Source organism: Heterodontus francisci, chromosome 6, assembly GCF_036365525.1.
Source record: "Heterodontus francisci isolate sHetFra1 chromosome 6, sHetFra1.hap1, whole genome shotgun sequence".
Taxonomy (NCBI): Eukaryota; Metazoa; Chordata; class Chondrichthyes; order Heterodontiformes; family Heterodontidae; genus Heterodontus; species Heterodontus francisci.
Genome location: NC_090376.1, coordinates 18,085,670 through 18,111,997, shown reverse-complemented (window position 1 = coordinate 18,111,997; position 26,328 = coordinate 18,085,670). Strand labels below are relative to the sequence as shown.

The window sequence follows — 26,328 nt, the reverse complement described above, 5'->3', positions numbered from 1 at the left end:
GACAAGTCCAACCCGGCCAATTACCGCCCCATCAGTCTACTCTCAATCATCAGTAAAGTGATGGAAGATGTCATCAACAGTGCCATCAAGCGGCACTTGCTTAGCAATAACCTGCTCAGTGACGCTCAGTTTGGGATCCGCCAGGGCCACTCAGCTCCTGACCTCATTACAGCCTTGGTTCAAACATGGACAAAAGAGCTGAACTCAAGAGATGAGGTGAGAATGACTGCCCTTGACATCAAGGCAGCATTTGACCGAGTATGGCATCAAGGAGCCCTAGCAAAACTGAGGTCAATGGGAATCGGGGGGAAAACCCTACGCTGGCTGGAGTCATACCTTGCACAAAGGAAGATGGTTGTGGTTGTTGGAGGTCAATCATCTGAGCTCCAGGACATTACTGCAGGAGTTCCTCAGGGTAGTGTCCTAGGCGCAACCATCTTCAGCTGCTTCATCAATGACCTTCCTTCAACCATAAGGTCAGAAGTGGGGATGTTCGTTGATGATTGCACAATGTTCAGCACCATTCGTGAATCCTCAGATACTGAAGCAGTCCATGTAGAAATGCAGCAAGACCTGGACAATATCCAGGCTTGGGCTGATAAGTGGCAAGTAACATTCGTGCCACACAAGTGCCAGGCAATGACCATCTCCAACAAGAGAGAATCTAACCATCTCCCCTTGACATTCAACAGCATTACCATTGCAGACTCGGAGGGTGGAGTTCCAGACCGGTAAGTATAAAAAAAACTTACCTCGGGGATTCTCGGAGCAGACTCGGAGGGCGGAGTTCCAGACTGGTAAGTATAAAAAAAAACTGACCTCGGGGATTCTCGGAGCAGACTCGGAGGGCGGAATTCCAGAGCGGTCAGTATAAAAAACCTACCTCGGGGATTCTCGGAGCAGACTCTGAGGGCGGAGTTCCAGAGCGGTCAGTATAAAAAACTTACCTCGGGGATTCTCGGAGCAGACTCTGAGGGCGGAGTTCCAGAGCGGTAAGTATAAAAAACTTACCTCGGGGATTCTCGGAGCAGACTCGGAGGGCGGAGTTCCAGACCGGTAAGTATAAAAAAAAAACTTACCTCGGGGATTCGCGGAGCAGTCTCGGAGGGCGGAGTTCCAGACCGGTAAGTATAAAAAAAAACTTACCTCGGAGAGTCTCGGAGGGCGGAGTTCCAGAGCGGTAAGTATAAAAAAAAACTTACCTCGGAGAGTCTCGGAGGGCGGAGTTCCAGAGCGGTAAGTATAAAAAACTTACCTCGGGGATTCTCGGAGCAGACTCTGAGGGCGGAGTTCCAGAGCGGTCAGTATAAAAAAAAAACTTACCTCGGGGATTCTCGGAGCAGACTCGGAGGGCGGAGTTCCAGACCGGTAAGTATAAAAAAAAACTTACCTCGGAGAGTCTCGGAGGGCGGAGTTCCAGAGCGGTAAGTATAAAAAACTTACCTCGGGGATTCTCGGAGCAGACTCTGAGGGCGGAGTTCCAGAGCGGTAAGTATAAAAAACGTACCGCGGGGATTCTCGGAGCAGACTCAGAGGGTGGAGTTCCAGAGCGGTAAGTATAAAAAACTTACCTTGGGGATTCTCGGAGCAGACTCGGAGGGCGGAGTTCCAGACCGGTAAGTATAAAAAAAACTTACCTTGGAGATTCTCGGAGGGCGGAATTCCAGAGCGGTAAGTATAAAAAACTTACCTCGGGGATTCTCGGAGCAGACTCGGAGGGCGGAGTTCCAGAGCGGTAAGTATAAAAAACTTACCTCGGGGATTCTCGGAGGGCGGAGTTCCAGAGCGGTAAGTTACCTCGGGTGGGGAAAAAAAAATGAAAAAGTGACCTGATTGGCTGGTAGGGAATCTGTACCGAATTTGAAAATAAAACTGATAAAAATTGATTAAAACCCTTAATTAACTAATTAATAAGTAGAGTAACTAAACCAGAGGGAGGAGATGACTGTATTTAGTTAGCATTTAGTATTTATAGTAGAAATTTAGCACTAGGGACCATATAGTTAAGTGTATCATAATTTAGTAAGGATTTAATAAGTATTTATTTATTTTATATTAATTAACTAATTAGTGCTAGAAATGACAGTTAAAGGGGTGAAGTGCTTCACCTGTGAGATGTGGGAGGTCCGTGACGCTTCCAGCGTTCCGGGCGACTACATCTGCAGGAAGTGTACCCAGTTGCAGCTCCTCACAGACCGCATGGATCAGTTTGAGCGGCAACTGGATGCACTTAGGAGCATGCAGGTGGCAGAAAGCGTCATAGACAGGAGTTTTAGAGAAGTGGTTACACCCAAGGTGCAAGCAGATAGATGGGTGACCGCTAGAAGGGGCAGGCAGTCAGTGCAGGAATCCCCTGTGGCTATCCCCCTCTCTAACAAGTATACCGTTTTGGATACTGTTGGGGGGATGGCCTATCAGGGGAAAACAACAGCAGCAGCCAGAGCAGTGGCACCACGGCTGGCACTGTTGTTCAGCAGGGAGGGACAAAGCGCAGAAGAGCAATAGTTATAGGGGACTCTATAGTCAGGGGCACAGATAGGCGCTTCTGTGGACGTAAAAGAGACTCCAGGATGGTACGTTGCCTCCCTGGTGCCAGGGTCAAGGATGTCTCTGAACGGACAGAGGGCATTCTGAAGGGGGAGGGTGAACAGCCAGAGGTTGTGGTACACATCGGTACCAATGATATAGGCAGGAAGAGTGATGAGGTCCTGCAGGGGCAGTTTAGGGAGTTAGGTAGTAAGTTAAAAAACAGGACCTCTAGGGTTGTAATCTCGGGATTACTCCCTGTGCCACGTGCCAGTGAGGCTAGAAATAGGAAGATAGTGCAGCTAAACACGTGGCTGAGCAGCTGGTGTAGAAGGGAGGGTTTCAGATATCTGAACCATTGGGATCTCTTCAGGGACAGATGGGACCTGTACAAGAAGAATGGGTTGGATCTAAACTGGAAGGGCACAAATATCCTGGCTGCAAGGTTTGCTAGCGTCACTCGGGAGGGTTTAAACTGGTGTGGCAGGGGGGTGGGAACCAAAGCAGTAGGACAGCTAGTGAAATAAATGAGGAGGACATAGTAAATAAGGCCAGTAGGACTAAGAGGAAGAGCAGGCAGGGAGATGTTGCTGAGCACAGCGGGACTGGTGTTCTGAAGTGCATTTATTTCAATGCGAGAAGTATAACAGGTAAGGCAGATGAACTTAGAGCTTGGATTAGTACTTGGAAATATGGTGTTGTTGCTATTACAGAGACTTGGTTGAGGGAAGGGCAGGATTGGCAGTTAAATGTTCCAGGCTTCAGAAGCTTCAGGCGGGATAGAGGGGGATGTAAAAGGGGTGGGGGAGTTGCATTACTGGTTAAGGAGAATATCACAACTGTACTGTGGAAGGACACCTCAGAGGGTTCATGCAGCGAGGCAATATGGATGGAGCTCAGGAATAGGAAGGGTGCAGTCACGATGTTGGGGGTTTACTACAGGCCTCCCAACAGCCAGCGGGAGATAGAGGAGCAGATATGTAGACAGATTTTGGAAAGATGTAAAGGTAACAGGGTTGTGGTGGTGGGTGATTTTAACTTCCCCAATATTGACTGGGACTCACTTAGTGCTAGGGGCTTGGATGGGGCAGAATTTGTGAGGAGCATCCAGGAGGGCTTCTTGAAACAGTATGTAGATAGTCCAACTAGGGATGGGGCCATTCTGGACCTGGTATTGCGGTATGAGCCCATTTGCCCATTTCAGGAGCATTTCAGGAGCAGTGACCATAATTCCATAAATTTTAAGGTACTTGTGGATAAGGATAAGAGTAGTCCTCGGGTGAAGGTGCTAAATTGGGGGAAGGCTAATTCTAACAATATTAGGCAGCAACTGAAGAATTTAAATTGGGGGCGGCTGTTTGAGGGTAAATCGACATCTGACATGTGGGAGTCTTTCAAATGTCAGCTGATTAGAATCCAGGACCAGCATGTTCCTGTGAGGAAGAAAGACAAGTTTGGTAAGTTTCGGGAAGCTTGGATAACACGGGATATTGTGAGCCTAGTCAAAAAGAAAAAGGAAGCATTTGTAAGGGCTGGAAGGCTAGGAACAGATGAAGCACTTGAGGAATATAAAGACAGTAGGAAGGAACTTAAGCAAGGAATTAGGAGGGCTAAAAGGGGTCATGAAAAGTCATTGACAAACAGGATTAAGGAAAATCCCAAGGCTTTTTATACCTATATAAAGAGCAAGAGGGTAACCAGGGAAAGGGTTGGCCTACTCAAGGACAGAGATGGGAATCTATGCGTGGAGCCAGAGGAAATGGGCGAGGTGCTAAATGAGTACTTTGCATCAGTATTCACCAAAGAGAAGGACTTGGTGGATGATGAGCCTAGGGAAGGGAGTGCAGATAGTCTCAGTCATCTCATTATCAAAAAGGAGGTGTTGGGTGTCTTGCAAAGCATTAAGGTAGATAAGTCCCCAGGGCCTAATGGGATCTACCCTAGAATACTGAGGGAGGCAAGGGAAGAAATTGCTGGGGCCTTGACAGAAATCTTTGCCTCCTCATTGGCGACAGGTGAGGTCCCAGAGGACTGGAGAATAGCCAATGTTGTGCCTTTGTTTAAGAAGGGTGGCAAGGATAATCCAGGAAATTATAGGCCGGTGAGCCTTACGTCAGTGGTAGGGAAACTATTAGAGAGGATTATTCAGGACGGGATTTACTCCCATTTGGAAACAAACAAACTTATTAGCGAGAGACAGCATGGTTTTGTGAAGGGAAGGTCGTGTCTTACTAATTTGATTTGAGTTTTTTGAGGAAGTGACGAAGATGATTGATGAAGGAAGGGCAGTGGATGTTATCTATATGGACTTTAGTAAAGCCTTTGACAAGGTCCCGCATGGCAGACTGGTACAAAAGGTGAAGTCACACGGGATCAGAGGTGAGCTGGCAAGATGGATACAGAACTGGGTCGGTCATAGAAGACAGAGGGTAGCAGTGGATGGGTGTTTTTCTGAATGGAGGGATGTGACTAGTGGTGTTCCACAGGGATCAGTGCTGGGACCTTTGCTCTTTGTCGTTTATATAAATGATTTGGAGGAAAATGTAGCTGGTCTGATTAGTAAGTTTGCGGACGACACAAAGGTTGGTGGAGTTGCGGATAGTGTTGAGGATTGTCAGAGGATACAGCAGGATATAGATCGGTTGGAGACTTGGGCGGAGAAATGGCAGATGGAGTCTAATCCGGACAAATGTGAGGTAATGCATTTTGGAAGGTCTAATGCAGGTGGGAGGTATACAGTAAATGGCAGAACCCTTAGGAGTATTGACAGGCAGAGAGATCTGGGCGTACAGGTCACAGGTCACTGAAAGTGGCAACGCAGGTGGATAAGGTAGTCAAGAAGGCATACGGCATGCTTGCCTTCATTGGTCGGGGCATAGAGTATAAAAATTGGCAAGTCATGTTGCAGCTGTATAGAACCTTAGTTAGGCCACACTTAGAATATTGCGTGCAATTCTGGTCACCACACTACCAGAAGGATGTGGAAGCTTTGGAGAGGGTACAGAGGAGGTTTACCAGGATGTTGCCTGGTCTGGAGGGCATTAGCCATGAGGAGAGGTTGGAAAAACTCGGATTGTTTTCACTGGAAGACGGAGGTGGAGGGGCGACGTGATAGAGGTTTCCAAAGTGATGAGCGGCATGGACAGAGTGGATAGTCAGAAGCTTTTTCCCAGGGTGTAAGAGTCAGTTACTAGGGGACATAGGTTTAAGGTGCGAGGGGCAAAGTTTAGAGGGGATGTGTGAGGCAAGTTTTTTACACAGAGGGTGGTGAGTGCCTGGAACTTGCTGCCAGGGGAGGTGGTGGAAGCAGATATGATAGCGACGTTTAAGAGACATCTTGACAAATATATGAATAGGAAGGGAATAGAGGGATATGGGCCCCGGAAGTGCAGAAGGTGTTAGTTTAGGCAGGCATCAAGATCGGCGCGGGCTTGGAGGGCCGAATGGCCTGTTCCTGTGCTGTACTGTTGTTTGTTCTTTGTTCTTTGTTCTTTGAATCCCCCACTATCAACATCCTCAGGGCTACCATTGACCAGAAACTGAACTGCAGTAGCCATATAAATACCGTGGCTACAAGAGCAGGTCAGAGGTTAGGAATCCTGAGGTGAGTAACTCACCTCCTGACTCCCCAAAGCCTGTACACCATTTACAAGGCACAAGTCAGGAGTGTGATGGAATACTCTCCACTTGCCTGGATGGGTGCAGCTCCAACATCACTCAAGAAGCTCGACACCATCCAGGACAAAGCAGCCCGCTTGATTGGCACCCCATCGACAAACATTCACTCCCTCCACCACCGATGCACAGTGGCAGCAGTGTGTACCATCTACAAGATGCACTGCAGCAATGCACCAAGGCTCCTTAGACAGCACCTTCCAAACCCACGACCTCTACCAACTAGAAGGACAAGGGCAGCAAATACATGGGAACACCACCACCTGCAAGTTCCCCTCCAAGTCACACACCATCCTGACTTGGAACTATATCGCCGTTCCTTCACTGTCGCTGGGTCAAAATCCTGGAACTCCCTTCCTAACAGCACTGTGGGTATACCTACCCCACATGGACTGCAGCGGTTCAAGAAGGCAGCTCACCACCACCTTCTCAAGGCAATTAGGGATGGGCAATAAATGCTGGCCTGGCCAGCGACGCCCACATCCCTTGAATGAATTTTTAAAAAGCACCTTACGCCTAGTATTTGGAAGGCCAAGTTTAGAACCTACAAGTTGGGGGCAATTTTGACTGTGTGCAATGATGTAAGACGGACAATAAAAAATTGGCATCTCTCAATATTTTTATTTCTAACTGTGGAAATGAAAATTGTGAGAAACGTAAAACAAGTTGCCAATTTTCCATCACACAAAATCAAAATAATCCTTTTTGCCTTTGGTGTTGGGTAAGTGGCAACAGATTGGCCATACCAGCATACAAGTTTTCGTTGTTGCACAAGGAAACAGTCAGGGAGGGAGAATTTCACCTCGCCACCTAGGCAATGGCTCTGTTGATTGGCTACCTATTATAGATACCACCCGAAATTTGTTCTGTTAAAGAAAGTCTTGCATTTATATAGTGCCTTTCACGACATCCCAAGGTACTTTACTGCCAATGAAATATTTTTGAAGTGTAGTCAATGTGGCAGCCAATTTTCACACAACAAGCTCCCACGAACATATGTGAAGCAATGACTAATCTGTTTTAATAGGGTTGAGGGATAAAGATTTGCAAGGACACCAGGGAGAAAACCCCTGTTCTTCTTCTAATAGTACCATGGGATCATTTACATCCACCTGAGAGGACAGACAAGGCCTCAGTTTAGTGTCTCACCTGAAAACAGCACCTCCAACAGTTTAGCGCACTCTCAGTACTGCACTGGAGTGTCAGCCTAGAGTCTCTGGAGTGGAAGTTGAACCTATGACCTTGTAACTCAGAGGGGGGAGGGTTGGCGAGACAACTACCCGCTAATACTTAATCCATTCCAGCTTTTACCAGCTGGCTTTAACACTTGGGCGGCACAGTGGCGCAGTGGTTAGCACCGCAGCCTCACAGCTCCAGTGACCCGGGTTCAATTCTGGGTATTGCCTGTGTGGAGTTTGCAAGTTCTCCCTGTGTCTGTGTGGGTTTCCTCCGGGTGTTCCGGTTTCCTTCCACATACCAAAGACTTGCAGGTTGATAGGTAAATTGGCCATTATAAATTGCCCCTAGTATAGGTAGGTGGTAGGGAAATATAGGGACAGGTGGGGATGTGGTAGGAGTATGGAATTAGTGTAGGATTAGTATAAATGGGTGGTTGCTGGTTGGCACATACTTGGTGGGCTGAAGGGCCTGTTTCAGTGCTGTATCTCTAAATAAAATTTTTAAAAATACATTACCAGTTTCAAACAGCACCAAGTCAAAAAATACAAACTGAGCAAAGGTGATCAGTTTCCTTCAATACAATCATGAGTTGCCTCACAACCCTTCCATTTCATTTGTCATGCCAATTACATTTTTACATTTTACAGCAAACAAAAATTTTCCCAATACAGCTCGACGGTTTCCCATGAATCCAGCCCCTCAGTTCAGCTTGGTGGGGGGACCTTACACAGTGGTCTTTCCCCATTGAGCCTTTGCTGCGGCTGCCCCAAGCTTTAGTGCGTCCCTCAGCACGTAGTCTTGGACCTTGGACGTTGTTGCCAGTCTGCAACATTCGGTTGCGGACAACTCTTTGCACTGGAAGACCAGCAAGTTTCGGGCAGACCAAAGGGCGTCTTTCACCGAATTAATAGTCCTCCAGCAGCAGTTGATGTTTGTCTCGGTGTGCGTCCCTGGGAACAGCCTGTAGAGTACAGACTCCTGTGTTACAGAGCTGCTTGGGATGAACCTCAACAAAAAACACTGCATCTCTTTCCACACCTGCTTTGCAAAGACACATTCCAGAAGGAGGTGGGCAACCGTCTCTTCCCCACCAGAAGTTAGATTAACCACAAGTGATCTTCATGGCAATGATGTCAAGTGCAAATGATGCTATCAAATGCTTCGATCGAATTTGCATCACCGCACCTCACATTTGCAATGAATCAAATGGACTTCCAGACAACACTTTTTTCCTAGAGGTCAATGCACTTTAAAAAGATCAAGTACAGTTACAAAGAATGGTTAGCATTAAACATTGCTAGCTTGGTGCTATTCCTTCAATTTATTGTTTTGCACATTTTTGTTTCAGCAAACATCATCAGGGATACTTTCTTTGACAAGTTATTAAGCTGTCTCAGCATTGGGGGGCTGAACTAATCAAAAAGTTCAACCCATTCATGCATCACCTTTGTGCTCACTGACTTACATTGACTCCCAGTCCAGCAATGCCTCGGTTTTAAAATTTTCATCTCTCAATGTAACCTCCTCCAGCCCTACAACCATCTGAGAGCTCTGCACTCCTCCAATTCTGGCCCCTAGCCCAATCCCTAATTTCATCATTCCACCTTTGGTAGCTGTGCCTTCAGTTGTTGAGACGCTAAGCTCTGGAATCCCCTAGCTAAACCTTTCTGCCTCTCTCTCCTCCTTTGAGATGTTCCTTAAAAGGTACAAGCCTTTGGTCACCTGTCCTAATATCTCCTGACATGGCTCAGTGTCAAATTGTGTTTGAGAATACTACTATGAAGCACTTTGGGATGTTTTACAATGTTAAATGTTAATACAAGTTGTTGTAAAAAGTAGGAATGACTGTTAATAAATGAACACTTCATGCTTTTGCACAACGATCCTATGTTCAATATTATAAAGGTGTTAATCTGTCTCTGTAAAAATGGACAGCAAAATGTCACAAAAATGTATCCATCCATGAATATTGCCAGCAGTAATTTCTATGTGACTAATCAATGTTGTTTCGGTTAATAACTATCACCAGTGATGATAGTCAGGTCACTTTTCTATCAATCTCCATACCATTCAACAATATTATTACTGCTTCATAAAATATTGATGAGACTGAGATAACAAAAGGATGTTGACACCATCATCACCATCTGATTATGAATCTGCCTTTTTAACCGCAATATGATAATATCAGACTTTGACTGTGCTTTTGAACACGTTCATGGTAAAGAGTAGACATGGCGTCAGGAGTGAAGAATTCCCATGTTAGTAACTTGCCACATTTGCCTGCATTCACTGGATGCTTATATAGACAGCAGCACAGCCCTGCCTGACTTCTGCCTTCCTTAAAATGCAATGGTTGACTTCCTTCCTCTTTGTTACTGCAGAGGCGGTGACTTCTACTCGGCAGCATTTGACACTTCAAAAACTTTAGCTAAAGCACACCCTGTACAGAAACATTTCAAAACCCGCAGCGAAAAATTATACAAATTGTCCTGATCTTTTGAACTTTTTGTTTACCTTGAACAAGAATAAAAATCACACAGCACTGCCATTTGTAAATCGAGTATTTGTTGTCTATGTGCAAACAGACTGATTCGAAACCAACATGTCTTAAATACAAATCTAAAAGACTTACTGACAGGGATTGTGTTTCAAGAAAATTTGCTCATTATTTGTGCTCCAAAAATCTTTATAATTAAGCCAGATATATTGGGCACGAAATACAGAGCTGTAGCGCTGCTGGAGATGGCGCTACAGAAGCTAAAGGCCCTTCTGCTTATGTGCACTGTGCCTCCAGCTGCTTCTGGCACAGATCACGCTGCACCCCATGTTGAGAAAGGTGCTTGTGCAGGCTTCCCCTGCATGCAGCAGAAGCATGCGAGCTGGTGCTGTCACTTTGTCACTCAGCCCTACTGGCTGATTTGACACTCTATTTGCAAACTTTGGACCAAGCGGATCCATTCAACATATTTGCTTGCCACTCACCGAAGTGTTCAGCTGCAAGAGGGACCCAGCATTAGTGTTACTTAAAGGGCCAGGCACCCAACTTGCAAGGGAGGTAATTTTGAAGAACTTCCGCTATCGCAATGCCTCTGAAAGTAATCTGGAATGTTTTTGGAGGTGTTGTGGTGAGTTCCTCATCTCAGTACTGCTTATATGGCCTTGCCATGGCAAACATGGCTGCTGTGTTTGCCTATGCAACACCAATGGCTACACTTCAAAAGTAATTCATTGGTTCTGAAATGCTTAGGGGTGAATATAAATGCAAGTTTGCTCTTTCTAGTTCTGGGTAGGATATGGGAAACAAATTCGCTGAAGTTACTAAAGAGAAAAAAAGAATGACTTGCATTCATGATAACGCCTTTCATGATCTCAGGACATCCCAAAGCATCTTAGACAATGAACTACTTTTGAAGTTATCATGCAGGCCCCCACCTGCCAAGGATGAGGCTTATTAATTTCGCCACATGGACATTAAATTTCAAATTGTTGCTAGGAAGAAGAGAAGGCCTGTTCCAAGGACTGCCAGATCTTTTGGAAAAAAGACATTTGCATATTAACAGACAGTACTTGGGGAACAAAGGAGTTATCCCCTCCTCCAACACAATCCACAAACAGATGTGGTCAAACCAGTCAGTCACATGAATAACCTGCTGGGCAGTCTGGGTTTTTTTCTGAATTGTACAGTTTTGAACTGAGAGCCTGCAAAAAGCAGAATACTCCTGGACTGAAGCAGACCTCCTCTCCTGCCTGTCTGTTCCCATCTCTTTCTCACGGAACTCCAAAACCCACTGAAGACATATGAACCCCAAGAGAGAAAAGTTTACTACAGTGAACAAGGTTTAAGAAGAATACTGGACCCCAATGAAAAGCAAGATCTACCTACAATCAAGGACTCTACAGCGAGCTCGAAGCACAGTAACAAAAAACTCTCTTCAGAGATTGCCTCAAACTTCTCCACTTTATTTTTCTTCTGCTCTTTTCTGTCCCTATCTGCATGTGTGTATCACGTATGCATGCTAGCGTGCACACGTCGTGTATCCGTAGGTGTTAACTGAATTAGAGTTTAAGTTTAAGTTTAATAAATTTCAATCTTTCTTCTTTAAATTAGAGTTTAAGTTTAAGTTTAATAAATTTCAATCTTTCTTCTTTAAACCTAAGAAAATCTATGTGTGTGCTGGTTTCTTTGCCTTATAATTGGAAAGACGTGAACAAGGATTCACCAAGGGGGAGCTAAAAACAGTGTGTTTAAGAATAAAATCCTGTTACAGTAAGACCAGGTGAAGGCTGAGAGGGACCCCTAGACACCTTTCTCACCGGGTTGTAACAAAGTGTGGTCACTATTTTAATGTAGGAAACCCAGCGACCAATTTGTATACAGCACGCTCCCACAAACAGCAATGAGATACATGACCAGATAATTTATTTTTTGTGATGTTAATTGAGGGATAAATATTGACCTCGGGGAGAACTCCCTTGCTCTTCTTCATAAAAGTGCCATGGAATTTTTTACATTCACCTGACAGGGCAGACGGGGCCTCAGTTGAACATCTCATCCGAGAGACAGCACCTCTGACAGGATGATGCTGATCCAACACCACACTGGAGTGTCAGCCTAGATTTTGTACTTAAGTCCCTGGAGTAGGAGGTGAACGCAAGAGTGAGACTCATTGAGTCAGGGCTATCACCTAAAGAGGAGATTAGATGCTGTGAGGGAGTCAGGGTGGGTTTCTATAAGGTTTAGGTTTCCTCACTTATTGATGTACCTTTGTGACCCAAGAGTTGATGCTATCCACTCCTACAATTTTCAGACTATGAGAAACAAAGGCTGGAATTATACATTGGGTGGGAGGCCCCACCCACTGACCAAGAAGTCAGGGGCAAGCCCACCTCCGCTGTTCGTGGGACGGGGGGGCACACTGGGATTTTTCGCTCCCCGGGCCCTCAACTGGCCTTGGGCAGGCCTTCCACCTCCTTGAGGCAGCAAGTCCTGCCTCATGGAGGTGCTGGCCAATCAGCGGGCCGGCAGCTCGCAGTGGCCACTGCTGGGACTGCACCCAGTAACAGCATCAAGAGGGATGACGGCCCCGGAAAGAAGGTACTTTTTTGGGGCCTCGCCTCACCCGATCAGGAGGGCTGCCTCCCCACCAACCCCAGCCTGCAAGAAGGCCGCCAGCTTCAACCTGGCAGCATTCTTGGGGGCCTTTGCTGCCTGGCCACCGCTGGTAAAATACCAGCAGCGGTGGGAGGAGGCCCTTAAGTTGCAGTTAGTTGGCCGCTTAAGGGCCTTGATTGGCCTGGGGTGGGCAGGCCATTTCTCTCTGCCGCCACCGCTCATAAAATTGCAACTGGGGTGGGAAGGAGTCAGGAATGGCACCCCATGCCTCCCACTCAATTTTACGGACCCTCCCCCACCCCACCTTGCCATCAGCCCACTCCTGTGGGGGGCTGTAAAAGTCCGGCCAATATATTTGCAGAGGAGTGTAGGAAGTAATAGAGCTGAACTCAAAGCACATATTTAACATGTAACTCCTAAAGATGTGATAGAACGCCAAATATTACTCACTATGCTATGCATTTATTGTTCATGCCACAACCAAGGGTGACTGCACAAACCATGAACAACAAAGCAACAAATAAGTTATAATTAGCTGCACAAGTGAGAAAATTAATCATTCTTATTGTATTCTAATGAAAAACCACAGACTTGCTCCCCTAATGTGTTAGTTAGCTGAAGTCATGAGTATTTGAGTCAGATAAAGGAAGGCAGACCCAGTTTCAAGTGAAGGACCATGCTGAGCTAGCTCATCTAAGTCATAGCTGCAGTTGACCTCAGCATCAGTTCATTGGGGAAGGGGGCAGAGTGGGTGAAGTCAAGTGTGGCATCCATTTTATAGCTATTAACAACTACAACTTTCATATCATATCGCGACTTTAATGCAGTAAAAGATCCCAAGACACTTCACAGGAGCATTATCAAACAAAATTTGACACTGAGATTCATAAGGAGATATCAGGGCAGATGACCAAAATCGCGTTCAAAGAGGTAGGTTTTAAGGAATGCCTTAAAGAAGAAAAGAGAGGCAGAGAAATTTAGGGAGGCTATTCCAGAGCTTAGAGCCTCAGCAGCTGAATGTATGACTGCCAATCATGGTTCAATTTAAACTGGAAATGTACAAGAGGTCAGAATTGCAAGAGCGCAGAAAACTTGGAGAGTTGTGGGGTTGAAGGAGGTTACCTTGATAGGGAGGAGAGAGGCTATGGAGGAATTTGTAAACAAGGATGGGAATTTTAAAACTGAGGTTATGCTTAACCGGGAGCCAATATAGGTCAGTGAGCAGAGGGGTGATGGGTGACTGGGACGTGGTGAGAGTAAGGACACAGGCAGCAGAGTTTGGGATGAGTTTAAATTTATGGAGGGCGGAAGATGGGAGACGAGCCAGGAAAGTGTTGGAATAGAAGCAAAATACTGCGGATGCTGGAAATCTGAAACAAAAACAAGAAATGCTGGAATCACTCAGCAGGTCTGGCAGCATCTGTGGAAAGAGAAGCAGAGTTAACGTTTCGGAAGAAGGGTCACTGACCCGAAGTGTTGGAATAGTCAAGTTTAGAGATAAGGAAGGCATGGATGATGTCCTTTAGGGAAGGAAATCTGCTGTCCTTCCCTGGTCTGGCCTACATGTGACTCCAGACCCACAGCAATGTGGTTGATTCTTAAATGCCCTCTGAACAGGACATTTTAAAAGTCAAAACGCAATCCATCAGAGTCAGCATGGTTTTATGAAGGGGAAATCATGTTTGACTAATTTGCTAGAGTTCTTCGAAGCTGTAACAAGCAAAGTGGATAACGGGAATTCTGTAGATGTAGTTTATCTGGACTTCCAGAAGGCATTTGATAAGGTGCCACACAAAAGGTTAATGCACAAGGTAAGATCACATGGAGTTAGGAGCAATTTATTAGCTTGGATAGAGGGTTGGCTAACCAACAGAAAACAGAGAGTCGGGATAAATGAGTCATTTTCTGGCTGGCAAGATGTAACTGGTGGGGTGCCACAGGGTTCGGTCCTCGGGCCCCAACTATTTATAATCTATGTTAATGACTTGGATGCAGGGATAGAAGGTACTATAGCCAAATTTGCAGATGACACAAAAATAGGTGGGATAGTAAGTTGCAATAAAGAAATTTACAAATGGATATGGATAGGTTAGGTGAATGGGCCAAAATTTAGCAGATGGAGTTTAACGTGGATAAGTGCGAGGTTATCCATTTTGGTCGGAAGAATGGAAAGGCAAATTATTATCTAAATGGAGAGAAACTTCAGAGTGCTTCGGTGCAGAGGGATCTGGGTGTCCTCGTGCATGAATCGCTGAAAACTAGTATGCAGGTGCAGCAGGTAATAAGGAAGGCAAATGGAATTTTGGCATTTATTGCTAAAGGAATAGAGTATAAAAGTAGTGAAGTGTTGCTGCAGCTGTACAAGGCTTTAGTGAGACCGCATTTGGAGTCCTGCGTACAGTTTTGGTCCTCTTACTTGAGGAGGGATGTAGTTGCATTGGAGGCAGTTGAGAGGAGGTTCACTAAATTGATCCCAAGATGAGGGGTTTGTCTTATGATGAGAGATTGAGCAGTTTAGGCTTTTACTCTCTAGAGTTTAGAAGAATGAGAGGAGATCTAATTGAGGTATATAAGATTTTTATTTTATTATTTCATTTAGAGATACAGCACTGAAACAGGCCCTTTGGCCCAGCGAGTCTGTGCCCACCAATGACCACCCATTTATACTAATCCTACATTAATCCCATATTTCCTACTACATCCCCACCATTCCCCCTACCGACACTAGGGGCAATTTACAATGGCCAATTTACCTATCAACCTGCAAGTCTTTGGCTGTGGGAGGAAACCGGAGCACCCGGTGGAAACCCATGCGGTCACAGGGAGAACTTGCAAACTCCGCACAGGCAGTACCCAGAACTGAACGCGGGTCGCTGGAGCTGTGAGGCTGCGGTGCTAACCACTGTGCCACTGTGCCGCCCGGGATCAAGATGATTAAGGGGATTGACAAAGTAGACGTAGAGAGGATGTTTCCTCTTGTGGGGCAATCTAGAATGAGAGGTCATAGTTTTAGGATAAGGGGTAGCAGACTTAAAACAGAGATGAGCAGAAATTACTTCTCTCAAATGGTCGTGAATCTGTGGAATTCACTACCCCAGAGTACAGTGGATGCCGGGACTTTGAGTAAATTTAAGGAGGAGATAGACAGGTTTTTAATTGGCAATGGGTTGAAGGGTTATGGAGAACGGGCAGGAAAGTGGAGTTGAGGCCAAGGTGAGATCAGCCATGATCATATTGAATGGCGGAGCAGGCCCGAGAGGCTGAATTGCCTACTCCTGCTCCTAGTTCTTATGTTCGTAAATGGCCTAGCAAGCCACTCAGTTGTATCTAAGCACTTCAAATTTAATACGGAATGAAACCAGACAGACCACCCAGCATTGACCGAGGCACCGGAAACGACAACAGCAAACCCAGCCCTGTTGACCCTGCAAAGTCCTCCTTATTAACATCTGGGGGGTTGGTCATACTATGTGAACGACGCCCCCACCTGGAAGGCACTGGCCAGGGACGTGAAAGGCGGCCCGAGTGCCCATGAACGGTCGTTGAGACTCAGGGCCTCAATCCAGCCTCAGTCGTCCTTCCGCCGTCACTGCTGGGAGCCGGGAAAGAAGCTCCACCATCAGCTGGATGGCGACCACGAGCGCAGTGTCAGCCTGGAGGACGCTGATATTGAGGAGGCCATGCAGGCTGTGGGCTGGCCCGTTTGCCAGGGTCGCGACCCTCGCCGGACGCCTCCCCACTTCCCCCCTACACCACCTTCCCCCCAGCACTCCCTCCTACCTTCAAATGGCTCGGAACGCATACTGTCCATCTGACTGCTCACCGCCTCTGGTCCAGTACACCTACTCAGCATCTATGCTCCAACACTCTGCTCCTCACCTGAAGTTAAAAGACCAGTCCTTCGAGGAACTCCATAATATCATTAGTAGCATTCCCAATACCGAACACCTGTTCCTGCTGGGGGACTTTAATGCCAGGGTTGGGGCCGACCATGACTCATGGCCCTCCTGCCTTGGGCGCTATGGCATTTGAAGGATGAATGAGAATGGACAGAGACTGCTGGAATTGTGTACCTATCACAACCTCTGCATCACCAACTCGTTCTTTCATACTAAGCCTGTCAACAGATTTCATGGAGGCATCTGAGATCACGTCGTTGACACCAGCTGGACCTCATCGTCACAAGGCGAGCCTCTTTAAACAGCATTCAAATCACACGCAGCACCAGACATACCTCAATATGAGGTGTCAGCCTGGTGAAGCTACAACCCAGGACTACTTGTGTGGCAAACAGCGGAAGCAGCATGCGATAGAGCTAAGCAATCCCATAACCAATGGATCCAACCTAAGCTCTGCAGTCCTGCTACATCCAGTCGTGAATGGTGGTGGACAATTAAACAACTAACTGAAGGAAGTGGCTCCGCAAATATCCCCATCCTCAATGATGGGGGAGCCCAGCACAGCAGTGCAAAAGATAAGGCTGAAGCACTTGTAACAATCTTCAGCCAGAAGTGCCGAGTGGATGATCCATCTTGGCCTCCTCCTGAAGTCTCCAGCATCACAGATGCCAGACTTCAGCCAATTCGATTCACTCTGCATGATATCTAGAAATGACTGAAGGCACTGGATACTGCAAAGGCTATGGGCCCTGACAATATTCCGGCAATAGTACTGAAGACCTGTGCTCCAGAACTTGCTGTGTCCCTAGCCAAACTGTTCCAGTACAGTTGCAACACTGGCATCCATCCGGCAATGTGGGAAATTGCCCAGGTATGCCCTGTCCATGAAAAGCAGGACAAGTCCAACCCAGCAAATCACCACCCCGTCAGTCTACTCTCAATCATCAGTAAAGTGATGGAAGGTATCGTCGAGCAGCATTTGCTTAGCAATAACCTGCTCAGTGATGCTCAGTTTGGGTTCCACTAGGGCCACTCAGCTCCAGACCTCATTACAGCCTTGGCTCAAACATGGACAAAAGAGCTGAACTCAAGAGGTGAGGTGAGAGTGACTGCCCTTGACATCAAGGCAGCATTTGATCGAGTATGGCATCAAGGAGCCCTAGCAAAACTGGAGTCAATGGGAATCAGGGGGAAAACTCTCCGCTGGTTGGAGTCATACCTAATGCAAAGGAAGATGGTTGTGGTTGTTAGAGGTCAATCATCTGAGCTCCACACATCACTGCAGGAGTTCCTCAGGGTAGTGTCTTGGGCCCAACCATCTTCAGCTGCTTCATCAATGACCTTCCTTCAATCGTAAGGGCAGAAGTGGGAATGTTTGCTGATGATTGCATAATGTTCAGCACCATTCGCGACTCCTCAGATACTGAAGCAGTCCGTGTAGAAATGCAGCAAGACCTGGACAATATGCAGGTTTGAGCTGATAAGTGGCAAGTAACATTCATGCCACACAAGTGCCAGGCAATGACCATCTCAAACAAGAGAGAATCTAACCAATCTCCCCTTGACATTCAATGACATCAGGAACGTTGAATCCCCCACTATCAACATCCTGGGGGTTACCATTGACCAGAAACTGAACTGGAGTAGCCATATAAATACTGTCGCTACAAGAGCAGGTCAGAAGCTAAGAATCCTGTGGCAAGTAACTCACCTCCTGTCTCCCCAAAGCCTGTCCACCATCTACAAGGCACAAGTCAGGAGTGTAATAAAATGCTCTCCACTTGCCTGGATGGGTGTAGCTCCAACATCACTCAAGAAGCTCAACACCATCCAGGACAAAACAGCCCACTTGAATGGCACACCATCCACAAACAGTCACTCCCTCCACCACCAGTGCACAGTGGCAGCAGTGTGTACCATCTACAAGATGCACTGCAGCAATGCATCAAGGCTCCTTAGACAGCACCTTCCAAACCCGCGACCTCTACCACCTAGAAGAACAAGAGCAGCAAATACATGGGAACACCACCACCTGCAAGTTCCCCTCCAAGTCACAAACCAACCTGACTTGGAACTATATCGCTGTGCCTTCACTGTCGCTGGGTCAAAATCCTGGAACTCCCTTCCTAACAGCACTGTGGATGTACCCACTCCACATAGACTGCAGCGGTTCAAGATGGCAGCTCACCACCACCTTCTCAAGAGCAATTAGGGATGGGCAATAAATGCTGGCCTGGCCAGCCACGCCCACATCCCAAGAACAAATACAAAAAATGAGCTGAGGCAGAGGCGGAGTCAGGCGATGTTACAGAGGTGGAAATAGGTGGTCTTACTGATGGCGTGAATATGTAATCGGAAGATCAACATGGAGTCAAATATGACATTAAGGTGGCAAACAGTCTGATTCAGCCTCAGACAGTAACCAGGGAGAGGGAATGCAGTTTGTAGTGGGGGCCAAAGACAATGGTTCAAATCTTTCCAATATATAGTTGGAACAAATTCCTGCCAATCCAGTCCTGGATCTCAGTTAAGTAGTCTGACAATTTGGCAGGGCACCAACCTGATTGTAGGCAGTCAAACATGGATTTGGGAGGCAAAAGCACATTCAAAGGCTTTGGAGAGGAAAGTGAGGTTGGAGATGGGACAGTCGTTTGCAATGACAGAGGTGTCATTTGAGGATAGGGTGATGATGGCAGATTTGACGCGAAGGGAGACAGTACCTGAGGAATGCGAACCATTAACAATATCGGCTAACATGGGGGCTAGGAAGGGAAGTAGGAATATTAACTGTTTATCGTCAAGGGAACAGGAGGTGGGTCTAACGGACAAGATGAGCTCAGGGAGGGTTTGAGGGGAGATAGGAGAGAAACTAGAGAAAGATGCGAGTTCAGGGATAGAATATTAGAGGACGTTTGGCCCAGTGGACTAGTGGACTAGGGAAAGGAAGAGAAGTGACAGACGCAGCTGAATGGATAGTCTCACTCTTAGTGACAAAGAAGATCAGGAACGCCTTGCACTTGTCATTGGAGGTGGGGGTTAGGGAGTCAGAGGGGAGGGTTTTAAGAAGATGGGCTGGCAGTGGAGAAAAGAAGCTAGGGGTTACTTTTGCAGTCCAGGTTGATTCTGGAGCTAGACAGTCGGGATTTTGTAAGTGCAGTTGTAAGTGAATTGGGAGCGATTTTTTTCCAAGGGTGAATACAGAAGGAATTAAGGTTGGAAAGGGGAAGGGGAATGTGGGTGGAGAGTTATACAAGGAAATGATCGGAAATGGCCTTGTCTGTGATTTGGGGTCTACAGACTTTATGGCATGTAAGGCATTTGTTGTCATGTGGGATATCTGGTCATGTATTATTAGTTTGGGTCATGGCTTATTCTTTCCGCCGCTCTCGCTTTCCCTCTTCATTTTGGCATCATTGAGTCTCAAAATGCTGGGATCCTTCCCACAGACTCTGCCTCCATCTGGTTCAGTCCAGGTTGATGGCCTCCCGGGAGTTGATGTCAATGTTGCATTTCTTCATCTTGGCTTTTCGCATATCCTTGAAGCGCTTCTTCTGTCCTCCTCTGGTGTGTCTGCCCTGAGTGAGCTGGGAGAAGAAGACCTACTTTGGGAGCCTGGTATCTGACATCTGAACTATATGACCAACCGAATGAAGCTGATGGCGGATAATCAGAGCCTTGATGCTTGTGGTGCCTGCTTGTGAGAGCACACTGATATTGGTGCGTCTGTTCTCCCATTTGATATGTAGGATCTTCCACAGGCGGCATTGATCATATGACTGCAGTGCTTTGAGGTGCCGCCTGTACACTGAGATGGCAAGGCCAAGTGAGTGGTTGTGAATATGGGTTAGGGATTTTATGTGAAGGATGAGATTAAGGGAGGATTAGAGGGCAGTGAACGCAGAGGGCACTGTCCAATGCTGGAGACTGTGGATTTTACGCTGGCGACAGGGGTCTTGACGTCTGGAAAATCAATTCCGAGATCCCGCATTGCCTCTTCTCTGGATGGCCCACTAAATTTACTGCCAATTAGGCACTTAAGTGGACAGCGGCTGGCCTTCCACAGGATTAAGGATCCGCCTTGGAGAGCTGCCAGTCAATCAGAGGCTGGCAGCTCTTACACTGAGCAACGCCACCACAAGGGCAGTGGCTGCTGCCAGAGGAACATCTAGCGGAGGCCCAGGAGCGGTGCTGGACCCAACCACATGTAGGTCATGGTGGGACGGATCTCGCAGGTTAGGGGTCGCAGTGGAGGCGCGTGTAGGCGGTTCGCTAGCAAGGACAGGGGGTTGGTTATCTGCAGGCCACCCCGCACCTCCCAATGCCGGGTCCCTTATTTAATGAGGGACCCCACCCCAGGAGACGTGAAGCAGCCCATAGTTTTTCATGTCGTGCTTCCCATGCAGTGACAGGGCCACCCACTGCATGGCTAATTGCGGTGGCAGCAGGATGAGGCCCTTAGTTGGGCATTAATGGGCCTCAATTGGCAGTGGGGCAGGAAGGCCTGTCAACGAACGGCCTTCCCGCTTGGACTAAATTTTGGTAGAGGTGGGATGGTGGTGGGAAAATCCCCCACCCACCACCATCCCACGCAATTTTATGCTCTCCCCACCTCCAAACCCACCATGGGGGAGAGCATAAAATTCCCCCCATATATGGACAGATATCAAGCAAGATCAAGATGAGGCTCATCATGGATGCCTTCTTAACATAAACAGCTTGCCAACATTCACTTCTCCAGATCATTTTGCTGAGGTACCCAAGGACAGGTGAGGTCTTTGCAGCCTTACTCTAGGAGCTTGAATATTCATAAGAGTAGAGGAGAAAAATGAAGGTAAAACAAGATCTTGAAATATTCCTCTTGCCTTGCATTTTAGATTCAGAAAGTTCCAAATACCAGTAACCGATGTTTGGCCAAATGATAGATCTAACTCAATGGTTTGATTGGTGAGCATCTCCAACTAGCATTAGAGCTGAAGTCTATAAGAAGCACTTGATAGGGAGGGAAATTAAATTTAAAAAAATAAAATGCTAATTTACCCTTTGCCCTCCTTGGTTTCAAAGCACAAAACAAGGATAATTCAAAGAAGGAAAAAAAATGAATGCTGAAATTTTAAAAAATTGCTGGAAGTGCAGAACAGGTCAGTCAACAGGGAACTAACTAACATTCCAGAAATGAGTTCTGACAAGGGGGTCATGCCCAAAAAAAAGTGCTCTTACACAATTCCTGAACTTCAACGAAAAACATCTAGAACTTAAAATAGCCCTCTGCAAGGGGGATAACAACGTCAAAGCTAATGCCTTTGGCCTAATTTACTATGAGGTGCAGCTTCTTTTCAGGCCAACACTTGCTCAAGATTGACTGTTGTAAAAGGAACACTTCAATACTGGGTTTTAAGGAACTGTAACCTAAAAGACAAAAACAGAACTGCGAGCAATGCAATCTGAACTCAATCAGCTGAATGTGCAGTATTTTCACTCATTGAGACTAATCACTCAAGACTCGGGGAACAGGATATGATTTTATTTCCTTTATATTGCCACTGTACTTTTGTGCCAAACAACTGTGATTTCAGAAAGAAATATTCCCCGCTGCCCTCCAAAATTTTATTTATTAGCATGGACTATTCATCACTGCCCTCAACCCCCTCCTGCACCACCCCTCCCCTCCCACACCATGCCCCCTTACTAACCCACTCCAAGTCCCAGAATTGCTTCAGCCAGGGTTCCTGAGTGCTATCTAGCGATTTCTGTTGGAAGGTGTAGGCGTACAAACAGAATCGGTCTTGGCTGTGATAGCTTTCACAATCATTGTCTGTGTTAACACATGAAGAATGACCAGTTGACTGAGCTCATGATGGATGTGGAAGGATAACCTAATAAGAGTCAATACTTTCAGGACAAGAGAGGAGAAATTATCAAAAGAAGCCCAAAAGAATTGAAAGAAAAGTAAAAAGTAAAATACTTGAACAAATTTGCATTTTCAGTTTCTGCAGTGTCACAAACTGACTGGATGGGAAAAAAAAATGGAAGTGATTCAAATGATTTCTGTCTCTTTCAGGAGTTAAATGCAGCTTGAAAATTCCCCCAACTCCACGATACAAGAATATTCAGCTCAAACACACAGCTATCCTTGCTCTACCACGAATTTGAAATATCTTCAAAACTTCCAGTTACAGCATCAGTTCATTGGGTTTTTTTTGAAGGCTTCAGATTAGATACCACATTTTTTTTGAAGAAAGTTACACTTTTAGAAAAAATTTACACATTGACAGAGGGTCAACAATAGTGCCCCCTAGATGTTTTAGCTTGCAAATAAGTCAAAAATTAGTTGCTTTAAAATCAAACACTAAGTGAACATAAGAACATAAGAAATAGGAGCGGGGGTAGACCATGCAGCCCATCGAGCCTGCTCCGCTATTCAATACTGGAATTCCAAAAATTCACAACCCTTTGAGTGAAGAAATTTCTCCTCATCTCAGTCATAAATGATCAGCCCCTTATCCTGAGACAGTGTCCACGTGTTCTAGATTCCCCAGTGTCTGCTCTGTCAAGCCCCTTCAGAATCTTGCATGTTTCAATGAAATCACCTCTCATTCTTTTAAACTCCACAGAATATAGACCCAATTTACTCAACCTCTCATCACAGAACAACCCTCTCATCCCAAGGACCAATTTAGCGAACCTTTGTTGTACCCCTCCAATGCAAGTATATCCTTCCTCAAATATGGAGAACCATAAATGCGTCCTAAGACCGCAGATCAAAACCCCACGTCCTCCCAACAACAAAATGTAATTGTAGGTTAAAGATGTACCCTGTTTTGTAAATACTGAGGGGGAGGAAGGGCGTGGAGGGATAGGAAATGAAGGAACATGTCTCCCTCACCAATTGCTCCAAAGCTTTTCTTTGACTATGTTGCCCCCTTTCCAAACTCTTTATCAATGACTATGTTTCTGCCCAGTTTTACAGAATGCTAAGTCTGACCATCTTAAAACAGGAACCACCTTCACAAAAGAAGATTTTCTTATACATTTACAAAGTAACACCACAATGATATAAATGATTCCTGGTTCACTTTCTAGAGACTGCTAAATGCTCACTAGACGGCTTAGTTTACCAATGCAACATCCTGAGCGGGATTTTAGTAGTGTGTCGCAAATCGCGGAGGCGCGCTTTGAGGTCAGCAGTGTGCATGCGTGGTATTTCATGCGGGGCCTCATTTAAATGGAGGGGGCATAGCGGCCGCCCCCGATGACATAGAGGGGGAGGCCACTCCGCCCAGGCACTGGTACCATTTTTAAAGGGCTTCAGGCCCTTCACTTTTTTAAAAGTGCCCACCCCCGCACCCACACTGAGTTCTCATTTAATAAATGAACATATCCTGGCAAAAAAAGACTTTTGAATATGCTGAACTTTGACCCCTCCACCTTCAGAACCTTTGACCCTCATCCCCTTCCCACCATCCCCACAGCCAATCGGAGTGGTTTTCCCCACTCCCACCCCACTCCCGACCTGAAAATTTCACTCCTCTCCTCTCTCCACCAGTGTCACGCCTCGGAACTCCGAACAGAATTCTGAAGGCGTAGGAGTTCAGGCCGGTGGCCGGAATATTGGCGTGGGACGGCTGCCGGGACAAGATAGGTTAATTTGAATGATTTTTATATTAAAATGAAGGGAGCCTTCTCAGTGTCAGGAGTCGTGGCAGGCCTCTCCCGGCAGAACTTTCCGGGCCCCCCATCATGACCCCCAATGTCGCAGGGCTAGTAAAATTCAGCCCCCAGTGTGGAATTGCGTCTCACAGACTAAAAAGGTCCTACATTCAGTCCCTGGTCCATACTAAATTTGGAAAGGCCAGTTTAATGCTTCTCTGCACTATCTGCCGCTGCCTCAGCCTATCTGCTGCTGAACTGTTCATCTGTACATCTGCCACCTTCAGACTTGACTGCCTGCCGTCCTCCCATTTTCCACCCATCAGGAACGTTGGTTCATACAAAACTCTGCTGCCCAAATCCTACTCTGCACTACGTCCTGCTCACCTTTCATCAGAACTCAAGGTCATGAACCTGAACCTTTAACTCTGCTTTTCTTTCCACAGGTGCTGCCTGGCCTGTTCAGTATTTCCAGTATTTTTCTGTTTTTTTTTCATATTTCCAATATCTGCAGTATTTTGCTTTTGAGGCAGTATAGTCTGTTGGTTATTGATGAGAAAACATAAGAAATGGAACCTTACAGGAGGTATGGGGTTTAGGAGGGGCGGTGTCCGTTAGATAACACCCCAGCAATGCATTCAGGAGACAAAATACCTATGTGATAGAAATTCGACATGAGAAATTGGGTGTCAGCCCAATATTTTCAAGACAAATATTTACCCCTTTAAACGAAGCCAGCTCACCTCTCTAGATTCTAGACAGGTACAACTTGGTCAGATAATAATCTCCTTATCACTCATTCTACGACAGCCAGCTAAAAAAGCCTAACACTGTCGCTTTTCATTTTAAGAGAACGCTGAGAGAAACTGAAAGAAAATCTTTGAAAGAGTTGAATTTGATTTGCCACAAAAATTTAAATTAATCTAAAATTAAGCCAAAACAGTAAATGAATTCCAGATGTTGATTCCTAAAAGTTTGTTCTGAGGGTGGTTTTGCCCTTGCCAGTTGACAGATCCAAAGAACTCACGGTTAGAATGAGAGAGCCGAAGTGTTTGTGCCAGGAGAGAAGCGAACCGTCCCTTTCCTTTCTGAGGCCCGCTCCAGGAACGAGGTGGAAGATTCCTTGTCAGAAGGACAGCAAGCAGCACATCCTCCAAGTTTTTTCTTCTCCCTGTACAGTGCAGTGTGACAGCAGCTATTTAAGAGGGAAGTCCCTCTCTGCTGCCGTTGCTGTTCTAATGAACACAACTTCCTGTTCATAAGATCATAAGATCTTAAGAACTAGGAGCAGGAGTAGGCCGTCCAGCCCCTCGAGCCTGCTCCGCCATTCAATAAGATCATGGCTGATCTTTTCGTGGACTCAGATCCACTTACCCGCGCTCTCACCGTATCCCTTAATTCCTTTATTGTTCAAAAAGATATCTACCTTAGCTTTAAAAACGTTTACTGAAGAAGCGTCAACTACTTCACTGGGCAAGGAATTCCATAGATTAACAACCCTCTGGGTGAAGAAGTTCCTTCTTAATTCAGTCCTAAATCTGCTCCCTCTAATCTTGAGGCTATGCCCTCTTGTCCTAGCTTCACCTGCCAGTGGAAACATCCTCTCTACTTGTATCTTATCTATTCCCTTCATAATTTTATATGTTTCTATAAGATCCCCCCTCATTCTTCTGAATTCCAATGAATATAATCCCAATCCACTCAGTCTCTCCTCATAAGCCAACCCCCTCAACTCCGGAATCAACCTAGTGAACCTCATCTGCACCCTCTCCAGTGCCAGTACATCCTTTCTCAAGTAAGGAGACCAAAACTGTACACAGTACTCCAGGTGCAGCCTCACCAGTACCTTATACAGCTGCAACATAACCTCTCTGCTTTTGGACTCAATCCCTTTAGCAATGAAGGAAAAAATTCCATTTGCCTTCCTAATTACTTGCTGTACCTGCAGACCAACCTTCTGCGGTTCATTCACAAGGACACCCAGGTCCCTCTGCATAGCAGCATGCTGCAACTTTTTACCATTCAAGTAATAATCCTTTTTACTGTTACTCCTACCGAAATGAATGACTTCACATTTATTAACATTGCATTCCATCTGACAGACCTTTGCCCACTCACTCAATGTATCTATGTTCCTCTGCAAAGTTTCACAGTCATCTGCCACTCATCTTAGTGTCATCTGCAAACTTTGACACCCTACACGTGGTCCCCAACTCCAAATCATCTATATAAATTGTAAATAATTGTGGTCCCAACACCGATCCCTGAGGCACACCACTAGTGACT

General features: G+C 46.2%; 1 protein-coding gene across 3 annotated transcripts in view; it reads right to left on the bottom strand.

Annotated features, from left to right (window-relative positions):
* LOC137371158 (interleukin-5 receptor subunit alpha-like) overlaps nucleotides 1-25,275 on the bottom strand; it is a 69,330-nt gene extending 44,055 nt beyond the window's left edge. For all 3 annotated transcript variants that reach the window (XR_010975189.1, XM_068033216.1, XM_068033217.1), the window contains exon 1: nucleotides 25,070-25,275. The gene's annotated coding sequence lies outside the window, so the exon portion shown is untranslated. The remainder of the gene's footprint in view (nucleotides 1-25,069) is intronic.
* Between the last annotated feature and the right edge of the window lie 1,053 nt (nucleotides 25,276-26,328).